Source organism: Chamaea fasciata, unplaced genomic scaffold (assembly GCF_029207755.1).
Source record: "Chamaea fasciata isolate MVZ Bird 193981 ecotype frontalis unplaced genomic scaffold, bChaFas1.0.hap1 SCAF_5, whole genome shotgun sequence".
Lineage (NCBI taxonomy): Eukaryota > Metazoa > Chordata > Aves > Passeriformes > Sylviidae > Chamaea > Chamaea fasciata.
Window position 1 is genome coordinate 22,446,732 of NW_027094090.1, and position 17,296 is coordinate 22,464,027.

General features: G+C 39.8%; 1 long non-coding RNA gene across 1 annotated transcript; it reads right to left on the minus strand.

Annotated features, from left to right (window-relative positions):
- Positions 1 to 855: 855 nt before the first annotated feature.
- On the minus strand, positions 856 to 2,043 carry LOC136290146 (uncharacterized). The gene is made up of 3 exons (XR_010721000.1): positions 1,698 to 2,043; positions 1,581 to 1,611; positions 856 to 1,273 (listed from the first exon to the last, which is right to left on the minus strand). It is a non-coding gene; the product is annotated as an uncharacterized lncRNA (long non-coding RNA).
- Between the last annotated feature and the right edge of the window lie 15,253 nt (positions 2,044 to 17,296).

Below are 17,296 nucleotides of genomic sequence, written 5' to 3' on the forward strand. Positions count from 1 at the left end.
TAAAGCCCAAAGTGCACCTCTTGCTTTAAGCATGACATTAAGCTCAGGTGTAATCATAGATGACTCATTTAATTATCATGGAATTTGCTATAATTTTTATAATACACCATGTTTAAAGATCTAACTAGCTAAGAACTATAGTTTAATGAGCAGTCCAGTTTCACTATAGGCAACACTCTTAATAATGCCTGTAATTCACACTACTACTTTTGCTTTCATCAACTGCCAAATCTGAAGTATTTAAGCATATGTCCAGTCCTGACAGTAACCTAAAGCAATTTATTGTAATTTCACATTCAGCGGTCCAGTCATTTCCAAAAAGAAAATAAAATTATAACGTGTCCTGAATTATAATTTTTACATGAAAATCTCCTGCATCCCAATTCTTTGGGACAAGTAATTAAAATTGGCGTTCCATTTATTCTTGTGAATGTGTCCAAGAAGTTCTAATGAAAATCTTCCTAGAGGTACACGTAGCTTTGAGAGCTGGCAAGCAGGACTGACTTTCCCAACATATTCATAGTTACCAGGGGCTAATTTTTCATATTAACAGAGGTTCCCTGTCAGGTGAATTGCCCATGCAATGAATTTCCTATGTACATGTAGGGGTACAATTGAAGTGTTAAGTGAGAAGAGGAGACAAGTAAGCAATATCAGAAAGCCTTTTCCTTATCCTCTAGCACTGAGCAGTGTTGAAGCACTGTAACACCCTTTCTTTCTCAGTTATACCTACTCTTGCTAGGAATACCTGAGGGAGTAAGGGTCTCTGTTAAGAGATGAAGGTACACAACCTATCTGTAAGTGATTAAGGGGGTCCTTCAGCAGAGGAAAAAATTCTGTTTCTCTCAAATCTCATAAGCCAGATGACATGATTTATTTGTCATTTATTTATTTAATCTGGATTTTAAATAGTAAGAATGCTGTGACCCTTAATATGTAGAACAACAATATTATTCTGTACCTTTTAATGAGTCCTCAATTGCTCTTCACTATTTAGCACATTACTAAAAAACCAGTTAATTAAGTTATTAATTAACATAATTAGGTGAATATTTCATGTTTGGGTGCACTTCTACTGTAAGACAGTGTAGGTGGGAGCCCAGGGGAATGAAAGCTCAATAGCGTGTTCAAGACACCCAGACACCAGAAATGTACAAACAAGCCGGATATTCCACAGTCACCACCAAAATTATCCCTTCTGCACACTGGTAATGTGCTCTTCAGAACCCTTTGTTTCTTCCAAAACCTCATTTTCTCTGTTTTCTCTGCAGTGCTGGAAGAAAATAAGTATAGAGGGCTCCTTATAAGATTATAAATGTTAGGAACATACTATGCAACCTCTTAATTAGTTCCATTTCCCCAGTGTGCATTCAATAATCCATTTAACCTGGCTGCTATTAGAGGCTTTTTCTACCCATCTTGCTTCTGCTGCAGCCTTTTTCAGACAAGTGACTTCACTATCATAGGTAGGACAACTGGTGCCCATCAGAGTTGCTCTATTACTCCTCAGCTGGACAGGGGAGAAAAAAAAAATCATGCAAGTCACATAATTTGGGATAATGACAGGGAAGATCACTCACCAATTACTATCACAGGCAAAACAGACTTGACCTGGGGAAAATAGTTGAATTTATTGCCAATCAAATCAAAACAGGATAATGAGAAAACCCCCAAATTTCAGAACACCTTTCCCTTACCTTTCCCTTCTTCCTGGGATCAACCTAACTCCCAAATTCTCTATCTCCTCCCCACAGTGCTGCAGAGGGATAGGGGGCAGGGGTAATGGATTGTGGCCTGTTTATCATGCGTTGTCTCTGCTGCTCCTTCTCCCTCAGGAGGACTCCTCACTCACATCCCCTGCTCTGGCATGGGGTCTCTCACACAGGAGACAGTCCTCCATGAACATGAGTCCTTCCCACAGGCTGCAGTTCTTCATGACCTGCTACAGCTTGGCCTTCCTACAGGTCACAGGCTCCTTTGGGCATCCACCTACTCTGCTTTTGTGGTCCCCGTGGGCTGCAGGTGATCTCTGCTTCCCCCTGGTCCTCCATGGGCTGCAGGTGGATCTCTGCTTCCCCCTGGTCCTCCATGGGCTTCAGGTGGATCTCTGCTTCCCCCTGGTCCTCCATGGGCTGCAGGTGGATCTGCTTCCCCCTGGTCCTCCATGGGCTGCAGGTGATCTCTGCTTCCCCCTGGTCCTCCATGGGCTGCAGGTGGATCTCTGCTTCCCCCTGGTCCTCCATGGGCTGCAGAGTCACAGCTGCCTCGCCTGGGCCTGCACCACAGGCTGCAGGGGAATCTCAGCCCTGGTGCCTGAAGAACCTCCTGCCACTCCTTCTTTGCTGACCTTGGTGTCTGCAGAGCATTTTTTTTCTACGTAGTTTCACAGCAGATTTTCCATTTCTTGTGTCTCTTACCCCACCATCACTGATGGGCTTGGCCTTGGCCACAGGCAGATCCATCCTGGAGCCAGCTGGCATTGGCTCTGCTGGGCATGGGGGAAGCTTCTGGCAGCTTCCCACAGAAGCCATCCCTGTACCCTCCCCACTACCTAAATATTGTAACACAAACCCAATGCAATGGTACTTCATATTAAAAACAGATTGTAAGAAAGGCTCTAACCTTTGTGTCTCTGAACACTAAGCCCAAAATCTAGCACAAGACCTAGTCTTGGACTGAACCTTATTCCCAAACAGGTGTAAATGACCTAGACATTATTTTGATCATGATGGTTTGCCAGCTTTCTAAAATTTGTCTCTCTCCTAGCCCTGAGCAAGGGAGTGGGCTGAGCCTTAGACCAAGACCCACAGATGTGTTTAAAAGTGTAAACTTGGGAGGGGCATATGTGAGCCTTACTTATGTGCTTCTTATATTATTAAATCTGGTATGTTCATGGTGTTTGTTCAGTTTAAGTTCTGTTCTGTTTTGTTCAGTCTACACAGTCCTGATTTTTCTCTGTACTGTTCTTATCTCCCAAATTTATGTTGTCAGCAAATTGCATTAACAAAGTGTTATTTTGCTGCCCAGATTATTCAGGAAAACATTAAGAACTCACTGCCAATGATAATCTTTAGAAGCCTTTGTTGTTAATCTCTCTGAAACTCAACAACTCCTTCTTCAGCATGACTCACACTGTTCCAAACAATTAGATCAGTTTCTACTTACCTTAATTAAATAACAATCTTAAGATCATTAACCTCTTTGTTTCCTTCATAATTATGATTGTTTCCATGTTCATATCCTCATCTCCAACTTGACTAGATTATATTTGTCTCTAGAAAGAGAGGAAAACAAGTTGGAACACGGTAAATTGTGATTCATTATAACATAGCAACACATTGTTATTATTTTTTGAAAGTAAGGTTGGTCCAAAACAGGTTGGCCAGAGTTGCTGTGGACACTTTATCCTTGGAGATGTTCACAAATCAACAAGACATGTCCCTGAGCAATTTGGTCTGATTAGATTTGCTTTGAGTTGATAGAGCAGGGCATGAATAGTGGATGATGACCTCTAGAAGTGCATTTCAAATGCAAATATTTAATGATTCTGTTGTTAACATCACGACCCTTACTGAAATCAGAGGCTAATACATCTTAATGTTTTTTTTATTACTATTCTGCTCTCCCATCACAGTTGTAATTCTTTTCTTGTTCTCCTTCATGTATAGGATTGAAGTGCTTGTACTATATTGGTTTAGTTTTCTTACTTTTAAGTAGTGTGGAAATGCAAGTACAGTTGCATGGGCATCATGTGTTCATAAAACATTACTGTCTTACTACATAAGTAACAGCAAAATACTGATTCATGAAGTCAGAACTTGAACCATCAAACTGAGGAAGACAGTAGTTGTTGAAATAATTCACAGAAAGGTAAGGTTTAAAATAAAAGATTATAGAAATTAATGATCCTTCCATGTCATAGAAATCGAGGTTCTTTGGGAAATCAGATTTATAGCCATATGTGAGTCTCACAAAGATATGCAGAAATTCTTAGAAGATAATAAAATGCTTCTGTGAAAGAAAAGGTCAAGAGACACTAAGGAAACCAGTCTTACAAGGTATTGCACTTATTAAATCCTGAAACTTTTTCCCAGAAGCTTTCACTGTCTGTGATTCTGCAGACTGCAGGTGCAGCAGAAATGAAGTTAGTGAAAATATGACTAAGCAAATGTCCTTGTAATATTTCTTATTTTCAGAAGTACAGAATCAACTTTGGAGTTTTTGAGGCAGTCTTGATAGCAAAAAATAACAATTATTTCTGTTAACATCCTGGTAAAAAATCCCATCAGGTTGTTGGGCTCTCAGAATAGGTGCTGAATACCTGAACTTGGCTCTGTCTTGTCAATCACTTACTTTAATTTGTTATCCATCAAAAGTCTTCCTCTGACTGTTTCCCTTTGAAGCAATATCATGCTTTGGGAGATTTTCCCTGAATCTCATTGTGCCAAATAGACCTGCTTACACAGAGATTGCTAATCTTGCTAATCTGCTGCTATTTAGAAATTTGACAGTTCAACATCATTGCAACCAGCACGAGTCATCCAAGACAATGACTGAATACTGAGTATACTACACAGACATTCAGCTAGTTTTAAATTACCTGCAAGCATTTAAAGAATTGGGCCAAAACATTTTTTTTTGCACAAAATATCCTTCCAACTAATCAAGCTTATTAAAACATGGGCATATGTTTACAGAGGAATCAAATTTTTCTTGTCACATCTTACTTAGTCCGAACTTTAACTAGAAACATTTTCACAGCTCCAGGGAGAATTCTCTTCAAGCTCCATGACAAATTGCAAATACTTACTAGCAGTTTCATCCTGCTGTAGACCCCTAGTCATAGGAATTCCCTTTTAACTTTATTCTTCAGCTTGACAAATGTCCCAGAAAGTTCCTTCACAACAATCTTCCAGTCAAAATCTCACCATCTTTTCAAATTTTTCTAAAAAATCTGTGATGTCACAGAAATATATTAGATGGCCTCAGAAAGGACCTCAAACTATTGTGGTCAGATACAGACATGTCTGAGGCCATATGGAACCATAAAAATGCCATCTTTCTTATTATCTAAGTTCTTTGCATCTGAATATATTTTGTCCCAATAATCAGTTATTAGTTCGTGATCAGGCACTTGCAAGATTAATTGTGATAGAGGGGCAAATGTCAAAAGCTGGATTTCTTTTGCTGAAGTTCCACTTGTTTACAAGGAATGTACATGAAGATGTTTTCTTGCATATATTAAGCAGGTAATTTCTTTGCTTTCAAATATAATATCTGAACGTTTTGTCAGTCTGGGACAGAGAAGCTCTAATTTTGCTGCCTCTTGAAATCTGTTTTGTGAAGGATTGTACCATCGCCTTCAGCCTCAAATGCATATGGATGGCCAGAAGTGTAGTGTCCTAACTTCTGATCAGGATCCTGTTGCTTTGAGTGGTGTTTTGAGTTACTCTCTGTGGACAGACTTGATTGCTAGTTCCATTGACCTAACACATCCGCTATCTGTGAATGAGCCTGTTATTTTGTATTTAGCCAACAACCCACTGCACAGAAGCTGTTAGTACCTTTCAACCCTATTTTAGACAACGCATGACTCAAACACAGCTTTTACAATTAACTCATTCAAAAAATCTCTTTACCCGACCTGAGGCCTGAGTCTCATGACAAATTTTTTCATCCTCACTAGGTTACTGAAACCTCTGTAAACAGCAGGATAGATTGAATGAGTCACTCCAGTTTAATCCCTCCTGTGAAATTTTACACGTCTATGCTAATTGTTATGAATAATTTATTTCATCTCTTTTTTGTGCCAGCATCCAGTCACTGATAATTCAACAGATACTGAATTTCACTGCAAACTAAAATGGAACTGCATCTGTAAAAAAATCTTTCTGTATCTCTGTTAAATTAACCTAGATTCTGGTTCAGAAAAAACTAAGAACGTTATAAATGATTGCCCATAATGTTGAAACATTTTATGCTTGTAGACAGACCCAAATTCAGGAGTTAACCCAAGTAGGTATCGCCAGCTACTACATTCCTTCACTTGCACTAGGGTATGTTTTCTTGGTTGTTCCAGACAGTGCGATACTGTCAATTTGCCAGTTGAAGAAGGTTCATGTAACTTGATATCACTATGGAAGTTTTTGTCCCCCCCAAAATCTGATGTGTGATGGCCAGCTAGTAGTCAACACCCCCCAGAATTTATTAAGAACCTAATTAGGCATTTATACTTAAATGTGTCTTTCAGAGCAATGGATAATTTTCCCATGTTTTGTGTAATTTGTCCTGCAAAAACCAGGAGGTGGCTTCATTTTTGTATAGATTAGAGACATTTTCTTTCCCCTCATTCAGTTTTTTTTTAAAATTCTAATATAGAAGTTCTAGAGTCCATGAGGATGTTTAAAAATAAGCTTACATAGCTATGTGTAAACAGCAGCAGTCCTTTATTCAATGGATCAAAAAGTTTCTTGTTTCACTATACTGTTTAATAGAGAAGTTAGAAATTTTGTCTCCCTTTTTCCTTCATCCACTAATAATAAAAAAAATATGGAAGTGGCATATTTTTCCTCTCAAAACAAGATGCATTTTTTTCTTCATAATGTCCCCAGTGTCATAAATCAGAGAATGTTACAATGGCACTGAGAGACTGTGGTATGCACTGAGCTGCAGTGCTCAGTACAAGTCCATAAGAGCAACAGCACAGTAAAGTAATGGGGTTAGAAGCTGTAGGAAGTCAGCAGTGGTGGAAATGCTAGAAATGTTTCAACATGGGCACAAGCACAGGCTCCCAGGGGATAGGCTAAGGGCATGTGTCCTGGAATACAGCATGGACATGTCTAATTCTACCCCACATTTGTTGTCTATGACAGTTTGTGTGATCCTGAGATGTGCTAGACAATTCCTGTTATGGTTCTGATAAGAACATTACTCTGAGGAGCACTGGATGGCAACCTACATCTTGATCATTTAGAGGCACAGTAATGCCCCTAGTTACCATGGCAATCAGAAAACTACTATCAGCATGGACTTGCTTCTCCCCACTTTTAGCAAGTCTGTTCTTGCTAGACACCCAGCACAAGTGGTCATACAGAGCCCCAAAAGTGGCAGGCAACAATACAGCACCATCTTGAGGGGTCACTGGTCTCTTTGGGATTTTATTAATCTCTAAACACGGTACTGTTGCTGGCATTGAAATATTGGCAGAAACTGAGGCACATTTGTCGTATTTAAATTGTGCAGTGGAGAACTGGTAACCATTATTGTCAACTAATGTAACACTCTGGTCTGTCCCAATTTCCTGAGATGTAAGATTATGTTGCTACTTCTACTCAAGAATGACAATTTTATTGGTTTTTAGTGGTACAAAATTATATTTCTGGAGCCTTGAAGTCCCACTTAGCTCCTATGTACTCTTCTGTTTGAAGGCTGAGTAAACTCTGAAATTCTCCAATAAAGAGATATATAAACATTTTCAGACTAAAAAATTTTAAGAATTCTGTGGAGAGCTTTAGTGCAGCTGGTGGGAATGAAAATCTTTCTGCTGATGATGGTGTGATCCAGGCAGGATGCCAACCTTGACTTTCTCCCAGTGAGAGCTTTACCAGCCTGTTATCAAAACTGGTCTCTGCTTAAGCCAAAGCTTCAGAGCAACAATTCCATCTGTGATTTGAAACCTTGACTATTCATTTTGCCCACAGAGCTCAGCTGCAAAGTGATATGGAATAAAAAGATTAAAACCCTTTTTTTCCTATTACCCCCTAACCAGAGATTAAAAGGCAGCAGGCAGCCAATTGATTTGACATTCATCTGCACATCTTGGGGACCCGAGAGTCACTGATAGGATTTCCCTGCCCTTGTTCTGCACTGCCTTCCAGAAATCTCTACCCTCTCAGCTGTTCTGAATCAAATGACCCTGTTCTAGCTGATGGGCAGGGACAAGTTGCAGAGAGAAAAGGGGGATGAAAACCACTTTAAATAGAAGTAAAAAGCTTTATTGTTTATCACCATAAAAACACTGATCAAAAACTAGGTAGGACTTAACAGTCCTAAGAAACATAAAAATAACAGTAAAGTCAAGAGAAAAAATCTATTATTTGATATCTCTCTGAATTAAGGAGACATTTTTCCCCAGTAATAAATATTAGGAGATACTTTTAATATTTCTGGTAAATCAAATCATAGTAAGATTTCAATTAAAGATATAGATAATAATTAGAAAAAAAACCAGAACATATTTTGGTACTGCATGCTTTGAAGTCGCAAACATTCAAGTGAGGAAAAAAAGTAAGACTGTCACTGAATTGGTTAGTATATTTGAAACAGAGCTTATTTGCAGTGCAGTGTGTTCTTCATTGATACTTGACAGGGGACCTATACATTCAAAATAAGTATTCAAGAAAAATGAAGAAATGTAAAAGGGTCTTTAACACAGTTTTTTATGTGTCTGAACTGGTTTGGCAACCCAGATTTTAACCTATCCAATAATTTGCTTTTCAATTGCACTTAACCACTTCCTTTTTTTTTTTTTTTTTTTTTTGGGGGGGAGGGGGGGATGGGGGAGAGGGGAGGAGGAGGATTTTCTTTTTATATTACTGATCTAGAAATATTAGCTCCAAAAGAAAAAGTAAGTGTATCTCACTTTGTCCTGGGAAGGTTTTTTGTGATGGCCATCATTCACCCAGCAGTAAGAAACCACTTACACTGCTCACATGCAGTAAAAACGTTGTGTTTTGTCTCTGCAAGGGAGCTAAATGAGAGCTTTAATCCTCTTCTGCTTTAGTGCAACAGGGGTAGTTATTTATAGAACTGCACTGGTGATGGGTGGGCATTACAGATGGCTCTGTCTCACCACAGAACTAAATTAAGTAATTTGTTTCTGAAGGGGAGGTTTATTTATTGACCTCAATAAAGTTAATCTTGCTTTTGCCTAGAGCTCAACACAAGAGTCTAATCCAATGGGTTCATTTCACTTTCTCTATGATTTTTCTATCTTTAAATCCCTAGGTTTGTTTCTCTTTACATCCTTTGTTTAAATGTACCTCTCATTTCAGACCCTGCTGCTTTTGGCATATTTTCTGGTGTCTTTTTCCATGAGTGTTTTGATTTAACTGCCTGCTAGGGAGCTCTCTAACCAGTAAGAAACCCTTAAATGTCATGGAAATAGCCTTGTGGATGAACTCCTCTCACCAGAGAGCCTGTTGCATTGAAATGGAGGATGGAAGCAGCCCTGCCATCCCTGGAGACCTCCAGTGTAGAGGCCTGTGGGCCCACTAGGGGACTTCCTGAGGCTATGCCGTGGAGGAATGTCCCCTAGACATTAACCTCTCCCATGGACTCCCTGTTTAACTGACATGCTGTCAGCCAACCCCAGTGCCACATCCCCTGTTGGCCCCTTGGCCATTACACCCCCGGCTGACCATATATGATCAGATTTCTAGTAGTTTCTTTGTTCTATGTAACCCCATTGGTTTGTACCCCTGTCCGTTTACCCTCATGTTTCCCTATTGGTCATTGCACTCCATTTTTTCACCCACACCTCTTGGTAATTGGTTGCTACTGTTGGCTCCATCCCCTACTACTCACATACAACCCTGGCCCCTCTAACCATCTGGGTCTTTGCCTCTGGAGCCCTTTAGTGTGTGGATAAAGTAAACCCCATGGGAACTCCACGCAAAGGCCCTTCCTGCCCTCCATCGTTTGGCAAACTCTCTGTGGTGTTTGTGTATCGTGTGAGTGAGTGATTGCTTCGTGTGTGCCCGGGCGTCTTCTTCATAGAGGTGCTTCAGGAAGGTTGTGGCAAGTCACCATTGGCCCATGCCACAACACTCCAGCACTGTTTTCTCCTATCAACTGCTTTGGTGGTGTGCATTCACGTGCTGCTGCTGAACGGTGCTGTGGTCATTGCTGTGACCAAAAGCTGCTGAAGCTGCTCTTGCAAAGTGACATTGTGGCAGCCAGGTCTTCTCCTGCCCTGTTGAGGCAAGCAAATCTGATCTTTCCCACATCTTCATGATTCTGACTGACAATCATGGCATCCCTAGTGCTGCTCTGCATACTCCTAGGGTGTCTCTCATTTACCTTTTTAACTTCAGACACAGAAAAAATAGAAATGATTCCTGAGGCCCTGTCCAGAACAGCATGTTATCATACAACATCATGACCCAAAATCCATACACAAACGTAATTAAGAAAAAACCACCACACTCTACTGAAATTCCTCACACTATGGATCACTTAAAACCACGCTACAGATAAATCACATGCTGAGAAACTAATTTTTTTTGTACCAAATCTCAGGAATTGATCCCTACAACAGAAATTCAAGTGAAATGAAGATGTCTTGAGGAAACAGTAGGGCCTCATTGCTGCAGGTGTTGTTACAGTTCTTGATGTGACATGAAAAGTTCACAAACCAGGACAACATGGTTTGCAATCAGTTGCTCCTAGCATAAATATAAAATTTTATTTCATAGCTCACCAGAACTACCAGAAGTGTTGCCTTCTTACAGAAAGCAAATTTCACTAAAAACTTTATTGCAGACTAATCTGAAGCTGTGAGACATACCTATGCCATGCAGATACTTTAGCACCTTATCTAGTCTGGTAATCAAATACTGCAGTTGTTCAGTGCCTGGAGATACTAATTTCTATAGGCAATCTTCCAGTCCATGTCTAGATACATGTATTCAAGATATTTCTGCTTTTTTGCCTCTTTTTCCTCTGGGAGGAGTATACGTACAAAATGCTAAATTCTGTAATCTTGCCTTACATATTGAACTCTTTCTTTTACTTCCACAATAATTTTTCAGGTCTTGTTTTCACCACAAGAATTAATTCAAGGATCTATTGAATGTTTAAATGTATGGTAGGGAAAGCAGACATTTTCTTTTAGTAATAAAAAGATTCCTGAATCTAGGTCTTCAGTGGAAAAGTAATCTAGTCCTCATAGCAACCAGCAGCATTTACAGGAAATTGCATTTTTGATTATTTTTAATGTTTAGTACATAAACTTTTCTTTTTATTTGGTGGTAATTTGTTGACAATCTTGGAAAAACCAGGAATTGTCTATATTGTCAGTAAGACTCTCTTGTATTTATACAATATTTGATTATATTTGTTTGTCAGAACAAATATAATCCACAATCTACTGCATTTTTCCAAAACCCAGGAAGTTTATAGCACATAGAATGAGATTCCCCTGCCCTTTGCAAGAAGAGTACTTTACAAAGGCGCACGTTTTTCTCCAATAGCTGTGAAAGGAATGTCTTACCACCTTGCTCTGCCTTACCACCTAAATTGTAGATGGCTAAACCAGAGCAGAAAAATTTGTTCCTGAGAGTAGAATGGCTCAGTTTTTCCAAGAACCAGGAGGAATTCCATTCATGTGCTTCCAAAGAAACATGTTTTCTGTATTTTTCTACATTCTAGTTCTGTGTTTTACCTGCTGCCTCTTGCACTTCACAACACAAAATGAAAAAAGTTTTTAGTTGTTGGAAATAAAAATTCTTGGTCTTTGGACTGTATATAAGAAATATAGTTGGGTCTTTTTAAAATTATAAGTAGTCACTGCATTGTTATGGAAAACGCTTTTTGTGGTTGAATGTGTTTGGGTGATACACAGCAAGTAATTTACATTGCATCTGTTGATAATCACTCATATTTGAGCTAATTCCAGACAATCTTCATACCTTCATTTAGTTTCTAAAGAAAGGATGTTATACATGATTCAGTTATAAAAACTATAATGTAATTTAGATATCACAACGTTTGAATGTTTTGCTGTTGTTGGGGGTTAGGTTTGTTCCTTCTTTCTCTAAAGAATTTTTTCCCCATAAGTTACCAAGAAGACCAAGTGTTAGATACTTGAGAGTACTTAACCGAAACAAAGAGGTGGACAAAGTTAGAAGGGAGAGATAACGCAGGTAAAAGACAGAGCTTGAGGCAGCTGCGGGCTCTTCTTTTTTCAGCGTTCAGGGAAAGAGAGAACGGCTGTTGCTGGCTAGAAGAGTTTCACTGTGGTCAAAGAGTTTCACTGTGGTCAAAGAGTTCCAGTCCTGAGAAATATACTATCACCAGTTCAGCCTGAATCCTGAGCTTTCTCTGCCACCCGCGGGGAGCTGAGCTGGCCCTGCCTCACCTTCGGCTTCTTCAGCGCTGCTCCTCTTGCTACAGCGTGACCCTGCACCTCCTGCGCTGCCGGGACATCCTGCCCCTGCCTGCCAGGACACTCTGCCATCCCAGCTACCGGCCTGGGACTTTTCCACTGTTTCAGCTTGGTGCTTTGAGGATCCTGCAGGGACACCGAAACCAAACTGCCCTGGGTTTTGTGAAACAAAGCCCTCAAAATTCTTAGTACTGTTTTCGTTTGTTATTAATGCTGTAGTTGTTTGGTTGGGGTTTTTTTGGTGTTTGTTTGCTTTATAATACATACTAGTAAAAAACTGCTATTCCTATTTCCCAAATCTTTGCCTAAGAGCCTCTGATTGTAAATTTATAATTGAAAAAGAACAAAAAAAGGGGGGGAGGGGTGTTTTACACTCTCCATTCCAAAGGAAACTCCAGTTGTTTGTTTTTTTAATGACCTGTGTCTTGGTTTGGGAAGACAGGTATCTGCCAGGTAAAATTACAATCAGAGGCTCTTTGGCAAAGATTTGGGAAATAGGAATAGCAGTTCTTTACTAGTATGTAATACAAAGCAAACAAACACAAAAAACCTCCCCCCCCCCCCCCCCCCCCCCCCACCAAACAACTACAGCATTAATGACAAACGACAACAGTACCAAGAACCTTGAGGGCTTTGTTTCCCAAAACCCAGGGCAGTTTGGTTTCGGTGTCCCTGCAGGATCCTCAGAGCACCAAGCTGAAACGGTGGAAAAGTCCCGGGCTGGTAGCTGGGATGGCAGAGTGTCCCGGCAGGCAGGGGCAGGATGTCCCGGCAGCGCAGGGGGTGCAGGGTCACACTGCAGCAAGAGGAGCAGCGCCGAAGAAGCAGAAGGAGAGGCAGGGCCTGGACCAGCTCCCCGTGGGTGGCCGGGAAAACTCCGGATTCAGGCTGAACTGGTGATAGTAGATTTCCCAGGACTGGATCCCTTTGGCCACAGTGAAACTCCTCCAGCCAGCAACAGCCGTTCTCTGCTCGGCGTGCTTTGCGGCGGCCGAGATCCTCGAGCAGACACGCGTCTCCCCGCACGCTGGAAAAATAAAAACACGCAGCTGCCTCAAGCTTTGTCTTTTACCTGCATTATCTCCCCCTTCCACCTTTGTCCACCTCTTTGTTTAGGTTAAGTACTCTCAAGTATCCAACACTTGGTCTCCTTGGTAACTTGTGGGGAAAAAATTCTTTAGAGAAAGAAGGAACAAACCTAACCCCCAACAATCTGGCAGACACCTGTCTTCCCAAACCAAGACAGCTGTATTGGTGGCTTGTTACTGCCATACTAGAATGAGGAACTACTAGAATTTTATCCTACCTTATTAAATTTGTATTTAAGGTGAGTTTCTACTTAAAGATAATTTCTATTGGTTCTATAACAAAACCCCCAACTTTTTCAGATACATGGGAACTGTTAATTTCTACTGAGTATTCAGGAGGGTCTTTACCTGCCAGAAACTCAGTGTGGTCACTGAGTTTCTGGGTCCACATTTTTTGATTGTATTAAGCAGGAGGTTTTTTTCTGTTCTGGAGATCACATCTGCTCAAGACACAGACTACCATGACCTCTTATGCAATAGCATAAAGTCATTTTTTGCCAGAGGAAAAATGAATCAATGTTGTGTTTTACATATTAATTTTAGTCATAGATGTTCTGCCATATAAAACATTGTGACAATCAACATCATTTGTGTTCTGATTGCTTAAGTGGAATCCATTTAACTCTGCCACTGATGTTTAGTCATTGTCTAGCTATTGTAGTAAAAACTCCCTGAACATCAAAATGTTGCCTTGATCACATATAACCAGCATAATTTTTTCTTATAAATTTTGAATAACCATAGAGGAATATTTGAGAAGAATATGTATATACTTTGAAGATTTTTGGGTATTTTAGATTAATTAAGTGCAGAAATATGTTGGAAGATGAAACGCAAAAAATATCAGGTGCAAAGTGAAATTTTTGGGATAAACATTTCAGCAGCTTTTCCTAATTATGTTTATTACTCAAAACTAACATTAAATACATCAGCAATCTGCAAAATGAGGTAATCCTGACCCCTTTCTTCTAAAAGTCAGCACAAGGTTTGCTCTTGGTTTCTGTAGCAATAAAGAAGAGCCTGAGTAGAGTTTTGCTTGGAAGTGAGGTTAGATTCTCTAAGACTTGCTGTCAACTTTTGTCAGTAAATGAAGTCCCTGGATGGGCTATAATGAAAAAGAGCATCTGTCTTGCAGGAATTACCAAACCTTCTTCCAATCTGTTCTTTATGGATTTTGATGGTCCTGCACAATTCCACAAAGGCCAAATTTTTTGCTGAGCACGAAATTGTGCTTGAACAAGTCCTGCAGCTTAGGGGGGATAGTCTCTACTGGGACCTTGCACAGGGCATCATGACTCTGTCACTACCTGCTCAGTATTATTTGTTCCCATCCTTATGAGAAGGATTGTTCTGTTGAAAAAGAAAACAATACAGCCAGGCTATAATTTCCACATTTCCTGAGTATCAAAATATGGATAAGTAGATTGTGCCTGGGAGGCATTAATTAGATTCCTGTAATAAGTGCCATGGTTTTACTGAGTTCTTTGTTCTCTATTTATTTATTTATTTATTCTGAAGTTCCTAGTTAAGCCTCAAACACTTTTCCTACAATCCTCTTGTGCATAATTACATAGTAATAGATAAATCCAGAGCAAAATCCTGGTCCCATGGATGTCACTCACAAAAATTAGGTCAATTGCCTCAGTTGTTAGAAAGCCAAGTTAAACAGGCTGAGCCCTGAGCTTTTGACCTGGCCCTAGATATGTTTTTAACATCTCAATATGTATGCTACTTCCTATCTTCATCAGCATCAAATAAAAACTAAAGGTGGGCCAAGTTTTGTTGCTCAGGTGTGAGATCCAAGGGATGCACAGCAATCTGGTAGGTGCTCAGACTGCACAGCAGGGCTGCCAGAGCTCCTCGAGAGCAGGTGTTCACAGAAGAAAACTTGAGAAGGTGGATGCAAGAGATAAATGGCAAGATTTTCAATGGGATTTGCACCTTCTTTTCTTGGATTTGATATCTAATACTTTGTATCCCCATAACAAAGACCTGTTCACACAAGCTTTAGAGGATAAATGAGTTTTCAGTAGTGAAGGAGGGTAACAATACTGGTTATTTAAATGCCCTTCTGCCTATTTTTCCTTTAAAGACTAAAGAATATGAAACACCACCAGATTATTCACATGTTAATCAAGTATTTTGCTTATCTCATGTTTGCAAGGCTTGAATCTAAAATCAAGGGGAAAAAGCCTCAGAATTACCTTTTTTGACTTGAAAGACATGATAGAATAACTTCAAAATATGTTGTTCTGGTAGGAAGTCTACATTAATAATGAATTAGCTAAAGAGATAAAAACAATTATTGTTTCCATGCCTACTATTAACAGCTGTGATATTTAGACCACGCCCTATATACTGCAGTGTTGCATGGAACATCCTTCTCAATATTCAGCAAATTAAAATAATATTAGGTCATTACAGAAACTTACATACACAATCCCTCTCACCCTAAAGACTGATACATTTTCTCTATCTTTCCTCCAAAATCAACATTTACTGGGGACATTAAAAGATTATGTCCCTATAATCCATGGCAAACAATTTTCCTTCAAGCCCCCTCTACTGTCAGATGCACTGTAATCCTTCTTTCACTTTTTCAGATATAATCCTACTTCTACATTAGATACCAAAATGCATCTGTGCTGCTGCTGCTGCTGCTGCTAGGACACAACTGCCTTCCCCCACCAGCTTCATCTTTAACACACAGGAACCTCCTGGCAGCTGTGGCGCAGGTTAGCTCTGCAGCCCACATTTCATTTTTATCAGTTGGAGCAGCTCCAAGCAAAACAGATCATGGTGCAAATATGTTTATTTTCATTTTAATGAACCAGAGCTAGGTTACTCTGTTTTTAACATTCCCAAATACCTGGTTTGTCGTAATGCAGAGGAACACATGCCTTCTGTAGTATTTGTGTTTTGGATTTTCTTTTCTTGCTATAAATTGCAGTAAAAGTGCAAGATTGAAAACATATGTTCTGTTGTAATTTAAAGTGAATTTGTTGTCATTCACGAACCATTAATGTTGAGTTCACTGTATTAACAGTCATCAAACACCCTACTTTGTAGTACCATCCAATATTCAATTGTCTATCTCAAGTTATTCTTTACTAAAATATGAAGTGAATCACTGTACAGCAGGCAGTTTGCCAATCAAGAAGTTATTAAATCAGAAGTTATAATGCAGGAGGCATAGATTTAACTGTACTAGCCTCTTTTGTGCTCTGATTAGTGGCAAGATTTGTCAGAACATCTGCTTTAATTTTTCATGTGACTTACAGCCCAGAATGCTCTCAGCCCCTCAGCAAGGTTTCATCAAGATAGCTACTTTTCAAAGACATCTGACTTTTGTTTGTTTTCTTGAGTCTTGCTAAACTCCTGTGCTGCATTAATTTTTATGTACAGAAATGGCAGCCACCTTCAGTGCTGTCAAAAAGATATATTCTCTGTCTGACTCAGAGCATAGCTACAATAATGGGATTTCTTATTATTTAACTACTAGGATTTTTTAGGTAAGGATCCCATTATGTGCTCTGCCTGCTAAATTTCCTGCTGCAAAAGAAAAATGGCATGGAATGATTTTCTTTCTCAGAGATTGGATTATCCAGAACTTGACATCATTGAAACAATTCACTTTAATCAGAACAACTGTTTCTGTCCTTATGTTTTATCGGCTCCCCTTGACTTCAGACACTGCAAGATGAAAAGTGTCTCATGTTTTCCTAGAGGGCCCAGAAAATACTGAAAACCAGCCATCCAGCATTGCTGTCACGTATCCTGTGAAACAGATGCTAACTGTCAAGAGGGGGAACATGACATGGGCAACAGTACACTGGCAGATAAATGTGACAGTAGTAGGAGGATGTCTTTCTGTTCCTTGAAGTCAAAGGAGATCCATCAGTGAAAAATTCATAAGGAAACTAGCAAAAAAGCACCAATGGGGTCCCTGAGACAGAGAGATACAACCAGGCTATGAAAGCACCTACACTAAGGAGACAAAGACTGATGCGAGGAGCATGCAAAGAATGCAGATTACTTGGAA